Below are 18,732 nucleotides of genomic sequence, written 5' to 3'. Positions count from 1 at the left end.
ATTATATCAGCACAAGTTAAGAATATCTAAGATCATTAGGAGATTCCCTTGTACACGTCGGAGATCTCTCAGGGCAAGGCTTCATTTAGAAATCTCAGGGCTATGCCTCTCCAAGTGGGGTCAGTGGGAGCTCAGATGCCAATCTCCAGCTCTGAAAGCTCCCACACTGAGAGCTATTTATGACCGTTTGAACCATATCTGAACTTAAAACAATTGTTCCCCTTTGCCAGCACAAATACAAGTGAAGCAACCCGTTGTGAGAGCCTCGTTGCCTCTCTCAAATCAACTGAGACAACTATGAACATAGATTAAACTAAATCTAAATCACCATCATCTAAACATGGTACTCAATGTTTCTATGAATGCAAATTTCCTGTGAATATCCCATTCTCTTTGGTCCATCAATCATGACACAACTATATGAATTTCTGATAATCAGTCCTCATTTTGAAATGTATGAAAGTCCCTTGAATAAATTCACTTGCATTCTTCTAAAATTGGAACATTTTGCCTATTGTTTTGCACTCCTTAACAGAACTTTAGGATTAAAACTACTGGCATACTTTGCATTTATCTGGAAACTGCCCTCCTTTCCCATGAAATCAACCATATTAAAGTAATTAATATGGTTGAGGACATACTAAAGTCTTTAATACAGTAAAATTTAAATTTGACACCAAATTTGATAGGAAAGAAAAAACGAACATATCCAATATTACCCATAGCAATCAAAGTGACCAACTATCATATAAGAACGAGTATGTGGGGAGAGAATCATAGAATCATGGAACAGTAGCATTGGAAGGGGGCTATAAGGCCGTTGAGTCCTGCTCAATGCAGGAATCCACCCTAAAGCATCCCTGACGGCTGTCCAACTGCCTCTTGAATGCCTCTAGTGTGGGAGAGCACACAACCTTCCTAGGTAACTGGTTCCATTGTCGTACTGCTCTAACAGTCAGGAAGTTTTTCCTGATGTCCAGCCGGAATCTGGCTTCCTGTAACTTGAGCCCATTATTCCGTGTCCTGCATTCTGGGAGGATCGAGAAGAGATCCTGGCCCTCCTCTGTGTGACAACCTTTTAAGTATTTGAAGAGTACTATCATGTCTCCCCTCAATCTTCTCTTCTCCAGGCTAAACATGCCCAGTTCTTTCAGTCTCTCTTCATAGGGCTTTGTTTCCAGAGCCCTGATCATCCTGGTTGCCCTCCTCTGAACACGCTCCAGCTTGTCTGCGTCCTTCTTGAATTGTGGAGCCCAGAACTGGACGCAATACTCTAGATGAGGCCGAACCAGGGCCGAATAGAGAGGAACCAGTACCTCATGCGATTTGGAAGATATACTTCTATTAATGCAGCCCAAAATAGAAAGAAGATGTCAGACAGAAAAAACTATGTATATAGATGCAAAGGTGATGAAACACTAGAACCTCTGCAGTGGAATGTTATTTGCATTTACTAGTAAGATGCGTTTGTTATTTAATTATATATAAACAAGTACTGTAAGTAACAAATACAAACAGCAGCTATGACAGATGGTAATGGAAGATACCTGAAGGCATAACAGGTAATGATAAAACAATTCAATGAGATCTCAGCATATATGGTTAACCATTTTAATTTTGCCGACGACATCACGGTATATAAAGTATAAGTGCATGCTGTTCTAACTCTGTATTTTAATCTTATATCAATTTTGCTGCATGGTTTTATCCTGGTTGTGCTTTTTATACTGTATTTTGTATTTGTGCTTTTAACCTGTTGGTTGTTTTATTATGGTTTTAATTTTTGTGAACCGCCCAGAGAACTTCGGCTATTGGGCGGTATAGAAATGTAATAAATAAATAAATAAATAAATAAAAGTTATGAAGACTAAATCTTACATGAACCCTAATAAAAGACAGTTTTTGTGTATGTTATGCATTATGCAGAGAAGAGTCAAATAAGAAAACTGAAAATCAACAATTTTAGTCCAGTAGGTGGGACCCGTGTTTCTGTTACTGTCCCTTTAAAAAAATAAAATCCATTGTTATTCTCTGGCACCCAGGCCCAAATCTGTGTTCTCATGTCAAATGGAAACAGATGACCTGTTGCTATAAATGTGCCTGAGCCCTCCTGAGAAGCAGATAGGATTCCATTCTAAGAGGATTGGTACAGTGTTAATAGGAAACAATGGTCTCCGTCCTGCTATAATAGTAAGGCACAAAGGAATTGTATTTATTATTGCATTTATATTTATTATTGCATTTATATCCCACCTTTTTCCCCCTGCAAGGAACCCAAGGCGGCATACATAATCCTCCTCCTCTCCACTTTATCCTCACAACAACAACCCTGTGAGGTGGGTTGGGCTGAGAGTCTGTGACTGGCCCAAAGTCACCCAGTGGATTTCCATGGCCGAGTGGGGACTAGAACCCAGATCTCCTGACTCACAGTCTGACACTTTAGCCACTACACCACAGTTGCGTATTCCACAGGCCAGCTTATACAAAGATGAGCTAATGAAGTAAAAAAACCCTCTAGATATATTATAAAAACTAGAAAACTCTACAGAAATATTGGGCTGGTTAGATTCAATCCACATGTGACTTTTGCCTTTAGAAATCATATTGAAGCCAGAGAGGGTGGTAGATGTATTTGAAAATGAATACATGTTTTACTCTGTACAGCACCATGTACATTGATGGTGCTATATAAATAAATAATAATAATAATAATAATAATAATAATAACTTCTCTTATTCCTATAATTGCTTTGGCCCATTTGGTTCATCGCTTCTCCTCTCCCCATGCCACAGCCCAGAATCCAAATTTTGCTTGACTGCCCATTCCACTTTTCCATTTCCTCAGTATCATGTTTCTTTCTACTCTTTCAGCTACCTACTCTACTCTGCTATCAAAAATTCAAAGCTGCTTCTCAGGGTGCTTCCAGCCAATGCTTTTATTGCGCCATCACTCTGACTCATTCAAGGAATTTTACGGGGGTCCAGACATCATTGTCTTCCACTCGTAACCCTCCTGTGTTTTCCCACCATGTCTTCTGACTTCTTTCTTATCACGGAAAATCCATGAAAGAAAAATAGAATGGTATTGCTGTACAATACCTTCTGAATGGTAACAGTTCTCCATCTGGAAGCACCTTTAGTACCCTGCTTCTCAGTAGGGCACACTCCTCTTACACGCTAGAGTAAGGCCTCAGGCCAAATCAGGGCCTTAATGGTGGGGAGCGGTAGAGGAGATTTAACCTATTTTACACTGTTTCTGTCCAATATTGCCAAATGGTGATCCATTAAAGTAAATGCTGGACCACCAGTATTCCTATCTTTCCCTGCAAACACACACACATACCACACCACACACACACACACTGTATGAAGTTTTGCTCCAGTCCCCCTTTCTAACCGGCCCCCTTTTCTCCAGCTCCCTCTTCCACTCAAGCCCATCTCTAAGTATCCCTCCCAAGGAAAAATAAATAAATGCACAACGTATGCAAAACACCACCACAGAGTTGGGCCAGATCTACACTATTGCTTTAAAGCGCTTTATAACAGTTTTATAGTGCTTTAAAGCAGTTAAAGCGCTTTATAACTGTTATAAAGCGCTTTAAAGCAGTAGTGTAGATCCGGCCCAAGTTACATAGCTTTTAGAATTCACTTAAGAGCCACAAGACTCTCCGTTCACTACACTGCTATTTAGTTAGTGGGATGAATATCGTGTGTGTGTGTGTGTGTGTGTGTGTGTGTATGTGTGTGTGAATTGCAAGATCCAGAGATATTCAGAAGAAAATATAAACACTTGAAAGGTATTTTTCCTTTCTTATACACATTTCCCAACATTAGTTTACGTGGTGCAAGCCTAATGCCCAGATTAACAAGCTGGAGGGAATAGGATAGGGTGGGTGGGGATGAGGCCTTGTTATACCTGTGGAAGACTCTGCAGGCGAAGATTTACCTGCCACTGGTACACACCAACCAGGAGTGTTCTGGGGGCAGGGGTGGCTTTGAATCTGTTGGATGAAGCTTCTTCATTACCCATCAAGAGGCTCCCTGATCAGCCCTCTCAGCTATGCCAGCCTAGAGCAGCATAGCTAATTCCCTCCACTATATTCAATGGGAAGGGAGTGATTTCCAAAACATAAAGATCCGTTGGACTGAAAAGCCCGGTCAAATCCCCCTCTCCCCCACCACACTCCAGGCGCGGCTGGCATGAACTGGCAGGGGCTTTGGAAGTGGCAGACCATCTGTCCCAGCGTTTGCCCACCCCATCCCACTTCTGATTGCTGTGCTAATCATTTTACTACAGCGGTGGCATCACTCGAGTTGGTTTGACAAGGTGGGCAGGGAGGGGGGCAGGTCCAAGGTTTCTTTGTTAGCGGATGGGAGCAGAAAATAGGGAGAGGCAGCAGTGTACTAAGATCTGCCATTTACTAAGTCCTGGGGCCAGTAAACCTGCTCTGTTGTAAAATGTGACTAACAAGAAAGTGAAACAAGACCTTACATGCCCAGATCATTGGTGCATCACTTTGTTTTTCAGCTTTGGATTCTAATGATTTGTTCCCAGGAAGACAGAATAGCTGTTATGTTTATTGTGAAACAAATATATCATGTGGAAGAAATAATTTTGCTTCCTTATGCTCACTCGGCCTTCACCAACCTGGCACCTTCTAGATGTGTTGGACTACAATTCCAAACCTCCCCAGGCATTCTGGAGGGAGGATAATGAGCAATGTAGTCCATCACATCTGGAGGGCATCAGGTTGGGGAATGCTCTGCTAATTGAACAAGTAGCACTTTAAAATACTGATGCAGCTACTAAAGTGAATGCTCTTGTGGTTACTACTCAGGGTCCTTTACCCTGCTGATTTGAAAATATTAGTCATTTTCCTCCTGCAGCTCTGTGGAGCAATTTTTGATTATTATAATATGTTACATCTATCCCATTGACATTTCAGAGGCACAACTACTTGGATGCTGGAAAAAGAAACAAATCTCTTTAGAGGTGCAGATAGCATTACTAATTGCACTATGGTCACAGAATAATAGAATTGGAGGGAACCTCAAAGATCATCTAGTTCAACCCCATCAAAGCAGAAAATACACTGTTACAGCACCCCTGACAGATGGCTGTCCAGCCTCTACATAAACACCTTCAATGAAGGAAAGCCCACCATAATCAGAGCAATCTGTTCCACTGTCAAATAGGTCTTAATAATTAGTCAAAATCCCTTTTCTCATAATTTGAACCCATTGGTTCAGGCCCTGCTGCCTGGAGCAACAGTGAACAAATTTGGCCCCTCATTGTTCTGTATGACCACTCTTCAAATCTTTGAAGATGGCTTTCACATTGCCACATACATGTCTCTTCTTCAGGTCAAACATACCTAGTTCCTTCTGGCTTTCCTCATAGGACTTGGTCTCCAGGTTCTTCACCGTCTTGATCACTCTCAACTAGCCATGTTCCAGTTGTTGAAACTCGTCTTAAACTCTAGTGTCCAGAAGTGGACACAGTACTCCAGGTGAGGTCTGACCAAACCAGAATAGAGTGGTATCAATAAGTCTAGTGATATGGACATTACACTGCTGTTGATACAGCCTAGAATTATATTAGCCTTTTTAGCCACTGCATAATACCATTGACTCATATTTAGCTTGTGGTCTACTAAAACCCCTTGATCCTTTTCACATGTACTGTTGTCAATGTAGGTAACTCATCCTGTATTTGTGCATCTGATTCTTCCTACCTAAATCAATCAATCAATATCATTACCATAATCAACAGGGTAGACCTACATGCCAATGAAGGTGGTAACTCTGAGTTCAGAACAAGGCAACCCAAGGGCAGAACCATATTTAAAGCCATTTTTTCTCCTGGCTGGGCTCAATCACTAGATGTAAGATTCTAAAAATAACACTGCTGGCTGGATCAAATCAAGATCCATCTAGTCTAGCATCTTGTCTCTTAAAGTGGCTAACCAGATGCCTCCAGAAGCCCTCAAGCTGGGCAGGAAGGCAACTCAACAATCTTCCTGAATATAAAAAAGCTATAAAGACTGATCTTTTCCAGCAGGCCTACCCAGTCGAATTTTAAGAAGTCTGGCTGTTATTTTAACAATGTATTGGTTTTATATGTTTTAATAAGTTTTATGTATTTTATAATATTTTAGTATTCTGTGTTGTTCCCCGCCTCAATCTGGAGGGAGAGGCGGGTAAGAAATATATTATTATTATTATTATTATTATTATTATTATTATTATTATTATTATTATTATTATTTGTCCTGCTATTACTCCCTAGCAACTCAAAGAACTCTGAACCGTAGCATTCCATATAGCCCTCATGGCTAAAATCTCTTGGCAGACCTGTTCAGTGAAGCCTGGTATTTCCGATGTCATGGGGCGGTGAATCCATTCCAGCTCTCAGTCAGAACTCTAAAGGAGCTAGCTCCTTTAGCGTTCTGGCTGGTTCTGACTCAAACCAGGAGCAGATTCACCACCCCACTGATATCAGAGCCACCAGCTCCACTGCTGTCCACCCCGAACCTGCCTAATCTTTAAAGCCAGCTAACGTACCGGTCCTCGCCACATCTTGTGGCAGTGAATTCCATAAATGATGTACTTTTTTGAAACAGAACTTTCTTCTGTCTGTTCTATATCTACCATCAATCAATTAAATGGAATGGCCTGGTGTTCTGGTATTATATGAGTGAGGGAGAGAGGAAAACATCTGTTTATCAACTTTCTCCGCAGCATGCTTAATTTTATAAACCTCCATTATGTTTTCCCTTAGTTTCCATTTTGAAAAACTAAAACACCCCAGATGCTTTAGACTTCCCTCATAGGGGAAGCTCTCTAGTCCCGATAATTTTGGTTGCTGTTTTCTGCACCTTGAGTTTTCTCCACTCCCCCTCCATAATGCCCAGCTCGACTTACCTCATTGCACATTACCTCATGTGCAATTCCTACCCCTGACAGCAGCCAATGTTGTAGAGCAGGGGGAAGAAAAACACATATCGTTATGATGTGAAGACGATGGGTAAGCTGAGCTGGATGCTGCAGAGCGGGCGTTGAGAATTCTGTATTCATTGACATGTAGTTCTTTGTAATATGCAGATGGAAAGGAGATCAGAACAAGCTGTTCTTTAGGTGCCAAATGTGTCTCACTGAGATATGTAGAAAGAGGCCCATGCTGCTATGCCATACGTACAGTGCAATCTTATGTGTGTTTGCTCAGATGTATATCCCAATGTGTTTAATGGCACTTACTCCAAGGAAGTCTATTGAGATTGCAGCTTTAGTCCCTAACAAGTTTGGATAGAATTAGAATCAGTGTGGTGTAGATGCAGGAGTGTTAAACTAGAAGTCAGGAGATCGCAGTTATAGTCCTCACTTGGCCATGGAAGCTCACTTGGGCCACAGCTAGACCTAAGGTTTATCCTGGGATCATCCAGGGTTCGCCCCTGCCTGAGCACTGGATCCCCTGTGTGTCACCGAGATGAACAGGTTTGACCCCTAGACGATCCAGGGATAAACCTTAGGTCTAGCTATGGCCTGGGTTTCTTTGGGCCAGTCACAGACTCTCAGTCCAACCTACCTCACAGGGTTGTTGTGAGAATAAAACAGAGAGGAGGATTATGTATATCACCTTGAGTTCCTTGGAGGAAATAAGATGGGATATAAATGTAATAAACAAACAAACAAACAATAAATACAGCCTTAGATTCAGTTCTTCCTGTACAAAATACCTCATGTGTTACTGACTAGTTGATATATGTTGGTGTTAGTTTCCCAGAAATTAAAATAGTATTTCCCCTGTAGCACACAGGTTTATAAAGCTAAATTTTATAATTAAACTGTATGGGAGTGGAAGATGTTACTCAAAAAGGGAAAGGAAACATGTTTGATAGATGGAACACTGAAAACTACCTTCGGTAACTAAGGTGCAAAGGAGCACATTCTATCCAATCATATGCTGTCCTGACTGAGTTATATATGCTGTGATGAGAGCAAAGATATTTCCTATTTGAGAACCTGAGAAGATTCAACAAGGCAGGTTACTCATTTTCCTTTAGACTACTCACACAGCATGTTCCCACATGTCAGCTGCACTGAGGCCTGAAGGAAATGCAGGAAGTGGCTGCAACAGGGACCGAATCATCTGCTGGGGATCTACATTAAATAGGTTTAACACTACTGAACACAAGAAAGAAAGAAAGAAAGAAAGAAAGAAAGAAAGAAAGAAAGAAAGAAAGATGAGAAGGGGAAGAGAGCTCTAGGCATTCCGTCTGTAGCTTGGCAGCATATAGGAAAGCTCGATGTAACAGTTTAGAAGGTGTAAGATGAACTGCACATGTGCCATGTAGAACACTTTTGAGCCTGCATCTTGTTGTTGGTGTGCATGTGTCAAAGACAGAAAATGCAGCTTTAAATGTGCTTGTACCAGATTTTTACATGAATTAATGACCATACAGGAAGCTTGGTTTACAACTGCATTTCAGGTTCCTGCACTGTTTTGGATAACATGCTTCCATCATGGAGCAGAGGCAAACATAGGGATAGTTTCCTCTTGACTAGTTGGAGTCTGCATGGTGACCTTTAAATTGGGGAAAGCATATCTTGTGAGTGGTGATAATGCACATTACATGAAACAGAGAAATACTACCAAATGATAAATTCAGGGTGCAATCCTATGCATGTTTAGACAGAAGAAGTCCTACAACTTCTAGCATTCTCCAACCAATCGTACTAGTTGGGAAATGCTGAGTTATAGGACTTTTTTCTGTGTAAACACACATAGGATCACACCCTAAAACACTATAAGCCTGCAATCCCTTACCCACTTACCCAGGAATAAGACGCAGTGAACTCAACGGGACTTACTTTGCAATAGATACTGTAAAATGCATGTGTGACTTTGACTCCATATAATTTGGACTAAACTAGACAAAACTAGATGTCTAAACATGTCACTGAGAAGCAAGTCAGAGGGTTAAAAACAAAACAAAAACCATATCAGAAAGGAAACAGTTAACAGCTACCCATCCATCTATCCTGTCAGCCTCTTGCAGATGCTTTTCCTTAAAGTTGGGAGATTGCTACGTGAACTTTTCACTAATTCATTGATTCCTTATACTTTTAGATTGCCCAATAACTGGAGTTCTCATGTGATGTCCAGTTTGGCCTTCAGATCAAGTTCACGCAGAATTTTGACAAAAAAGAAGGGAATGCTGTTTTCTCAGGTGTGCTGGTGTGCCCATTCCTTTCAGCAACCCCGTTCCCCTCTTTTATTTATTAAATTTATATACCGCCCCATAGCCGAAGCTCTCTGGGCAGTTTACAGAAGTTAAAAATAGTGAACATTAAAAAGTATACAAAATTTAAAAACATCAAAAAAATAGAAAAACAACAGTATAAAACAGTATCCATTTAAACAACAAAAGTTCATAGCAATACCACTATCATCCTATCGCAATCACCTGGACATTCTGTAACACACACACACCCAATTTAATTAAAAGTACACACAAAACGGCTTGTGGACACTGCTTTCAAAGAACACAGAATTAGGACTCTTTAATCCCAGTGAAGTCAAATTGCCTAATTTTGTTAAATTGTGTATCTGTATTTCTAGCACTGGGGTACTATACTGATTTAAGAACAACACAGCACAATAAACAAGAGGATGGCTATTCCTACCTACAGTACTGCTATACTTCCTGCAGTATACTTCCTTTTTATGGTGATGGGACATTGTGCCCAATGGCGTTGATTCAATGCTAGCAGGAAACAGAGATAAATTGCGAGGCGGGGAGTGGGGGAAGGGGCAAGAGATATCCGGACTTTAAAATCTTTTGGAAAGGGCTTGCAACTAGTTTTGTGTTGGTGTTTTTTAGAGATTGTAAATACCCTTACTTCACGTTTTAACTCAGAAGTGCTTGTATTTCAGTGGTGGAACAAAGAAATATGATGGTAACAGTTGTAAAAAGATATGAGAACCCAAGAGAAATATCCTGCTTTCATTATTATTGTTGAAAAGTTTAGAAAGGTGGATGAATTTCGAAACACTGGCATAGCTTTGAGCAATGGGCATAAGTCTGACTTTCTAAAATTAGCAACACTAGAAAAGAAAAGGGGAATCCCTTCCCTCTTTTCTGATTCACTTACATAGAATTATAGTGTATAACTTGCTCTATCGAAACCAAGATTCACTACTGAGTCATCACTCCCCACCTTAGAAGAAGGTAAAGTAAGTGAGGAATCATATCAAGGACACACTCTAGTATGAAGTCAGCAAACGTGTCGGAGGGAAGAATACATTGCGCTGCAGTTAGCAGTAAAGGTATGCTTCTGGAATACTGATATGAGGGAAGAAAGAGCATCTGGAGCATTTTGATTCTCTTTGGGAAGATCTGGATTTTGTGAGTTTTAATCCTGTTCATAACCAGAGGTTAGTGCAAAAGAATATATTAGCATAATATTTTAAGGAACTTTAGTATTATAAACTTACAGTGGCCTGGTTTGAGTCAAAGTCAAAGTTTGTTTATTTCGGTCATAGACCAGCACAATAGAAAACATCATCATAATAATATTAAAAACCCCAATATACAATAAAATACATACATAAAATCCATAAAACCCCCAATATACAATAAAATACATACATAAAATCCATAAAACGTGGCAGTCTCAGCCTTAGTCTAAGATGCAATAAAATTCTTCAACATTAATTTCCGTTGGCTTATGGCAGCCGCACAAAAACTGGCCACTTTTAGAGTAATCTGAGGATTCTGATCTGATAGAAGATGTTTTATGTAATATTCATCTGATCTACCGGGAATTCGCTGCAGGATAGAGGTTATAAATGTTTGGCGTAGATCTTGATAAAAGGAACAATACAGCAGAACATGGCCTACTGTTTCCACTTTACCCATCTCACAGGGACATACCCGTTCTTGGTAGGGTACATTTCCAAACCTTCCATCCAAAAGGGCTGAAGGTAGAACATTAAACCTGGCCAGAGTGAAAGCTTTCTTGAATTTAGGAATATTCAAGTCCACCAGATATTTTGCATAAGCAAATATCCTCCCATTATCTCTAAATTCAGGATACCTTGAAGCCAAACTCAAATGATTTTGCAATTCTATATCCCAAATACGTTGTTGAATTGTCATTTTAGCTTTTTCAAAACCAAGAGCAACTAGGGCATTTGGTGAGAAGCCTAGAACTCTCAGTTTTTCATATAGTGCAGTTTTCCATTTTGTCTGGAATGTATCAATTAATGTCAGTGGGGCCAGGCCCACTGGGGAGAAAATCAGCTTCAGCCAGTAATGAATCCTAAGGATCCATATACAGGCCTCAATAGAAATTTGCCCTGTCTCTAAACGGACAATTACATTTGGAACACAACTTGGGATTCCCAAAACTGAACGCAAAAATTTAGTCTGAGTGACTTCAAAGGGGGCAAAATTTTTGTATGCGCACAACTGTGATCCATATAACATCTGGGAGATGGCCTTCGCCTTGAAAACTTGAATGGCTGAGGGAATATATTGGCCTCCTTTCGTATAGAAAAAGCAGAGGAGAGCCTTGATGCTTCTCTGTGCATTCTCAATTGCATTTTTAGTTTGCAAACTCCATAAGCCAGAAGAATGAAATGATATACCCAAGTATCTAAAGGATGAAACTTGTTCAATGGGATGGTTGTTAATCTGCCATTTATGCTTTAACCTTCTTCTGGAAAAAACCATAACCTTAGATTTAAGATGGTTAATCAACAGTAATTCATTTTTACAATAGAGATCTAACGCTTTTAAAAGACGTCTTAGTCCTACACTTGTTAAGGAAAGCAGCACAGCATCGTCGGCATACAGAAGTACTGACAAGGGCTTATTTGCCAATTTTGGGGGATGGGAACATACTTCCCTCACACTTTTAACTAATGAATTGATATAGAAATTAAAAAGAGTAGGTGCAAGTATACAGCCTTGCTTTACTCCATTAAAAGTTGGGATTTGATCAGTTAGGTGTCCCACCCGATCGCAACTTATCCGAAGATAAGTGTTCTCATATAAGCAGCGTATGAGAGTTAAGAGACGTCTATCAATATTTGTATCTGCAAATTTTTCCCATAACCTCTCTCTTGAAATTAGGTCAAAGGCCGATTTGAAATCAATAAAGGCTGCATAGAGAGCTCCTCTAGCTTTTGATGCATATTTTTCAACCAGGTGTTGGAGAACCAAGCCTTAGTCAATAGTAGATCGCCCAGACCTAAATCCTGCCTGTTCGTCTTCTAGAATGTTTTCTTGATCCAGCCACATAACTAGTTTTTCATGAAGATGGCTGGCATACAGTTTACTGATTATACTTAAAAGGCTGATGGGTCTGTAATTTGCAGGGTCCGATCTTTTCCTTTTTTGTATATTGGGATGATAATTGCAAGTCCCCAATCTTCTGGGATGCAAGCTGAACGATCGATGTAAGTGAATAGGGCTGCCAAAACTGGTTTGAGTTAAACTAAACTAGTTAGAATAACAACCACCACAAAATAGAATACTGTCCAGAACTACCTTTGAACTAGGATGTTTGACTTTAGGTGCTTCCAAACAGCTTTGTAAGTAACCAATACGCTGAATCTGCATAGGAACATAAGAAGAAGGCTTATGCTGGGTCAGCAATGAGAAGACATTGTTCAGCTATTTTGTATTTTCATCCTTAATGGATTTTTTTTTGTGGAAAGAAAAAGAATGGAAGAAGCACTGGGAAGACATGGGATGGTTACAAGGTGAAGGACAACATCATCTGGACTCCCTGTGATTTTTGGGAATGAGGCAGGGTGATTGCACGATAAAAACGTAATGTTTTAAACTACAATTCCCATAATCCTTGACCACTGTCCATGCTAGCTGAGATTTATGTGAGTTATAGTTTATAACATCTGGAGAGCACCAAGTTTCCTACCTTGGGAATAGGTGGTATGACTATTGTTTCATCAATATAGCAAACAACCCACACACTACTTAGTACTTCCTTTTTTATTTTTACTACAATAATAACGATACTTTCTTCCTGATTATACTTTCTCCCATATATCCGGTTTAATGGCAGAAAGTGATGTCTAGAAGCACCTTTCACCTATAAACAAAACTGAAATCTGTTTCATCTGAAATGTTTTTTTATATTAATGATTATGGGCATGATCACAATTTATGCAAAACTATTTTTTGTGTGTGTGTGCATTCCCTAGACTTTAAATTGAATGAAAAACCAACATTAATCAGTAGTGACTATTTTAAATTAAAATAGTCACTCTTTCTGCAGGGCACAAACAACATTCACAAGTACTTTATACCAAATTAAAAGGTGGGTTTTCTGGTCCTATTGACTATACTAGATTAATTATTGTTGTTTATTCAAAGCCATTTTAAAAGATTTGTGGATTGCATTCCAATTTTCCAAGAGAAAGTTTGCCTTGAGTAACAGTATAACAGTATAACAGCTGGGGGTGGCGTCAGCCGACAGAAAGCTCTGGCGTGGGCTGGTCCATGAAGTCACGAAGAGTCGGAAACGACTGAACGAATAAACAACAACAGTATAACAGTACACAGGAGTATCCTACTGAGTTTAATAGGACTTACTTCCAGGTAAGTGTGTGTAGGGTTTCATTTTAACTTAGGCTGCAATTTTATGCCCACTTACAATGGAGTAAACGGGATAAAACTCAGTGGAACTTTAGATATGGATAGGATTGCATTGTTAAACATTCTTTTATTAGCAAAAACAGCATGCCTTGATTCCATTTAAACAAATTACCTAGCTGAAAAATGTGGGCCCAGATATAGCATAGTATCAAAGGGCATAGTATCAAAGTAGCATAGTATCAAAGTAGCATAGTATCAAAGGAAGACAACTTTTTTTTTTAATCCAAGCAAGTCAGGAACCATTCATTATTCAAACATACCCAGAAACTACTCTATGACGTTTTCAGATTATAGCATGTTGCACACAAAGAATAGAAATTAGCAATGTGTCACCGTAAAATGACCAGAAATGGAAGGGATGCTCTTCATTTTCATTTTCTTTTAAGTGTTGTGGCACTTTCACAAGTTACACATGTATGAAAATATATGGAAAGGGAATGTTAGAAAGTATTTTAATCCCATAAATATTAAGCAAGTGTTTTATAGTTGCATACTTCATTCTGAAGACTTTCAGAACAGCTGACATCAATATAAAAATAACAACAATAAATCAACTAGCACATCACGTGGATCTACTGAAGGTGCTAAAACAAAGATAAATAATTTAGTTTGCTGCTTTATGGATAAAGGCTATTTAATAAGTAGCTGGCTGGCTTGCCTTCATCCAACTAAAATACAAATTTTGTTGTTTCAAGAAAGCCTATTTATCATAGTTGTGTGTGTGTGTGCGTGCGTGCGTGAACATTTTCCTACCCACCTCTTTTTTCACATTGGCTGACAATGTCATTGGCACATGCAATTAAGCCTACTCAAATATAATAATCCATTATCTCCATCTTTGGTATCCAATGCCTAAATGGCTTGGGGCCAGGTTATCTGAAGGAACGCCTCCTCCCATATGTACCTGCCCGGACCCTAAGGTCATCCTCAGGGGTCCTTCTCCGCGAGCCCCTGCCAAAGGAAGTGAGGCAGGTGGCTACCAGGAGGAGGGCCGTGGCACCCCGGCTGTGGAATGAGCTCCCTAAGGAGGTTCGCTTGGCACCTACATTATATGCTTTTAGACGCCAGGTAAAGACCTTTTTATTTTCCCAGCATTTTAACAGTCTATAAATAAATTTTAACTTGGTGTTTAAAATTTGTAATTTTGCATTGCTGCTGTTTTTATCTGGTTGAGCTTTTATATTGTATTTTATATTATGGTTTTATACTGTTGTTTTATACTTTGAATGTTTTTAATTTTTGTGAACCGCCCAGAGAGCTCCGGCTATTGGGCGGTATAGAAATGTAATAAATAAATAAATACCTTTATTAATTCTAGAAAAGCAACAGTAACACAGTCTTATGGAACTATAAAAACTAACACATTCATTTTAATATCTATGTATGTCTAAATTTGAGTCCTCCTTTGACCCAAATAGGGCCCCCAAGTCGACTTAAAATGAAAACATAAAATAATGTCACAGTGCAATCCTTTGCATATCTTCTCAGAAGTAAGTTCCATTGAGTTCTGTGGGACTTACTTTCAGGTGAGTGTGTACAGGGCTGCAGCCACATAATTGCATGAGCTTTTGTAGGCATGAGATAGAAAGAGGAGGGAGTGCTGTACGTATACACGCATATGGGTTCTGTACAGAGAAACAAATACATATTGTAATATGAGTTTAAAACACCCTGGGGAGGATGGCAATTTGAGTGAAAAAAATTGCAGCCACTAGTATCAGAGGCAGTAAGGCTGTATATACTTGTTTCTGGGGAACATGGGTAAGAGGGTGCTGTTGCACTGTGTCTTGCTTGTGGGTCCTTGGTTGACAGCTGGTTGGCCACTACGTGAACTGTGTGCTAGACTAGGTGGACCCTTGGTCTGATCCAGCATGGCTCTTCTTATGTTCTTATACAGGGGCAGGAGTAAATATTCAGCAGTTCCTCCCATTGTGTTTCCTCCATTCAATTTTTTTACAAAAGTTGGGAGACTGTTACATGCATCTCCTCTGTTTCATCCTCCATTTCTCCAGAAGAATTATCCTTGTGTGACTGATGAGAGGATTTTGTTAGAAATGCTCTATACCCCAAACTGTTTTGCACTTCTGTCAAAAGCACAATTTTCCTAATGAAGGGAAATAAGCAATAGGATCCTCCAAAGATTGGGATTGGTACTGTTTCACTTATAGCTCCATCAGACGAGTGTTTTATTGCATGCTCATTACTGGGCACTCGTGGATTTTTGTGGGTCCCTCTCATGACGTTGTCTGCCTCTTGCTCCTTTTAGCCTTCTTCACACCACAAAAAGCCACCCCAGTATTTTAAAGACGGAAGTTGCCGCTATCTCCTTCTGTGTGCATGAGAAGCAGTGCAATCAAAACAACCCTCTGAACGGGCCACGTGCACATTGTTTACTTCCTCTTTCAAAAGAGGAAGTAATGAGGGACATACGCGTAGGCGGAGAAGCGGCGGTAAGCAAAAGTGGTTTACCCTCGTGTGATGACACTCTTATGCATCACTGATCTGGAGTCAAGGATGTGAAGGGAAGTAGACACATTGGCAGATTATGCCCAGTGATTCAGGATAGTGAAATTCAAAGCAGATGGTGAAAGCGTACACAAGGATCTTTCTAAATTGGAACTCCAGACTGTTCTAGTTGCATCATCTCAATGGATATCATAGCAACCGCACTGGAAAAGGGTACAGAAAAGGGCAACCAAAGAAAGCATTTGGTGCTATTTATTGATTACATTTATATACGGCCCATAGCCGAAGCTCTCTGGGCAGTTTACTAAAGTTAAAAACAGTGAACATTAAAAACAAATATACAAAAATTTAAAAGCATAAAAACAGTTTAGAAAAATAGTCAATAAATGGAGGACACATGACAGAGGTTTATAAGATTATGAATAATGTGAATGGAGGAAATAATTTTCCATCTTCTCCCATAGCCTTATCTATCCTTATCAGCTTTGGCTGATATGCCAGCTGCACCCCTTCCTAGAGTTGGAAGACCTAAAGACGGTAGTGCACGCACTAGTAACTTCGAGGGTCGACTTCTGTAATGCGCTCTACATGGGGCTACCTCTGTGCCTAGTCTGGAAACTTCAATTAGTCCAAAATATCGCAGCCAGGCTGGTCACTGGTACACCTAGGGGTGACCACATTACACCAGTTTTAAAATCTCTTCACTGGCTGCTGATTAGTTTCCGGGCAAAGTACAAAGTGTTGGTTATTACCTTTAAAGCCCTACATGGTTTGGGTCCAGGCTACCTGTGGGATCACCTTCTCCTGTACAATCCGCCCCCCACACTCAGGTCCTCTGGGAAGAATCCACTTCAGCTAGCAAAAACTAGATTAACAACTGTTACCCAGAGGACCTTTTCTTCCACTGCTCCCAGACTGTGGAATGGCCTGCTGGAGGAGATTCATCAACGTGACAGTCTTTTAGAATTTAAAAAAGCAATAAAGACTGATCTATTCCGGCAGGCCTATCCAGTGAAATTTTAGAATGTTTTCAGGATGTTTTAATCATGTATGGTATATTTTAATTCATTTTAATGTGTATTTTATATCATGTTTTTATACTGTTTGTTTTAGACTTTGAATTGTTTTAGTTTTTGTGAACCGCCCAGGGAGCTTCAGCTATTGGGTGGTATAAAATGCAAATAATAATAATAATAATAATAATAATAATAATAATAATAATATACTGCAAGAACTTTCTCTGAGTCCCTGCTCCATGTTGCTCTGCTGTGAGAAATACAGTGGTAATCTGGAACAGGGCTTTTTTAGCAGAAGCACCAAGGCTATGAAACTTCCTGCCAAGGGACATCCATTTTGCTTTCTCACTCTTAGATGGTTGGCTAAGGTGATCCTCTTTGAGAAAACCTTTGAGAGAGCCATTCACTTAGGGGGGGGGATAGCTGGGAGGGCACCTCATTCTGGCCTTGTCAGTGCTGTGGTGCCTGTGGGCGCTGTGTTGGAGACCCCAAGTGTAGACCTGCTGGACCAAAATGCAGGATAATTTGGGTTTTAAAAAAATAATCAGAATACTAGGAATTATCAAATCAAATTGATTGGACAAAAAGAATAGACAAAAAGAAATGCTTCCTCAGATAATTCATAGATAACATAATTTATTTATTTATTTAAAATATTTCTTGGCCACCTTTCAGGGCAGAAGCCCTTCCAAGGCAATGTACAACAATAAAACACATAAAACTGATACAATATTAAGAATGATAAAAACAGTAAGAATACAATAAAAATGGCAATGAAAACAACAACAAAACCAGCAATAAACACAGCCATAATAACAGCAACCATATCAGGAGAAGGCCAGGGTAAATAATGTGTTTTCAAGGCCTTCTTAAACTCCTGCAATGATGCAGCTTGGGAGACCCCCGATGACACCTTATTCCAGAGGTACAGGGTCACTCAAGAGGTCCTCTCTTGTGCGGTTGGGGAAATGACAGGGGGCTCTCTTGCTGTTCTTAAAGAGCAGGCAAGCTGCTACAGGTGAAGGCAGTCCTTCAGGTAATTCAGTCCAAGCCATTTAAGGATGTAAAGGTCAAACCCAGCGCTTTTCATTGGGTAACTAGTGGAGCGGACACAGCATAGGCATTATATGATCAAATAACCTTGCCTCCCCAACAATACTTGGGAGGCCACATTCTGCACCAGCTGAAATTTCTGAACTGTCTTCAAAGGCAGCCCCAAGTACGGGCCATTACTGTAGTCCAGTCTGGATGCCATTACTGTATGGATAACTGAGACAAAGTTCAACCCCTCCAGATAGAGTGGCATACCAGCCTAAGCTGGTAAAATGCACTGCTGGACACCACAGTAATGGAATGTTCTATCACAAGATGTAGCAAGAATGACTCGCTTGGGTGGATTTTTATATGGGTTGGACAAAATAATAGAGGACAGACCTATCAAAGGCTATTAGTCATGAAAGGCATATGGAACCTCCTTATTCAAAGGCAGTATACCTCTGCATACCAAATATTGTTTGATGTTTCATGCCCTGTTTTGTACTAGGAACAGGATTCTAGGTTAG

General features: G+C 40.0%; 1 protein-coding gene across 1 annotated transcript in view; it reads right to left on the bottom strand.

Annotated features, from left to right (window-relative positions):
• Positions 1 to 18,732, bottom strand: part of ATP5PB (ATP synthase peripheral stalk-membrane subunit b) — a 331,787-nt gene that overhangs the window by 219,223 nt on the left and 93,832 nt on the right. The gene's annotated exons all lie outside the window — the stretch shown is intronic.

The sequence above is a fragment of the Elgaria multicarinata genome, chromosome 1 (genome assembly GCF_023053635.1).
Source record: "Elgaria multicarinata webbii isolate HBS135686 ecotype San Diego chromosome 1, rElgMul1.1.pri, whole genome shotgun sequence".
In the NCBI taxonomy this organism is placed as follows: Eukaryota; Metazoa; Chordata; class Lepidosauria; order Squamata; family Anguidae; genus Elgaria; species Elgaria multicarinata.
The sequence above is the reverse complement of the archived record's forward strand: the minus strand, read 5'-3'. Positions and strand labels throughout refer to the sequence as shown.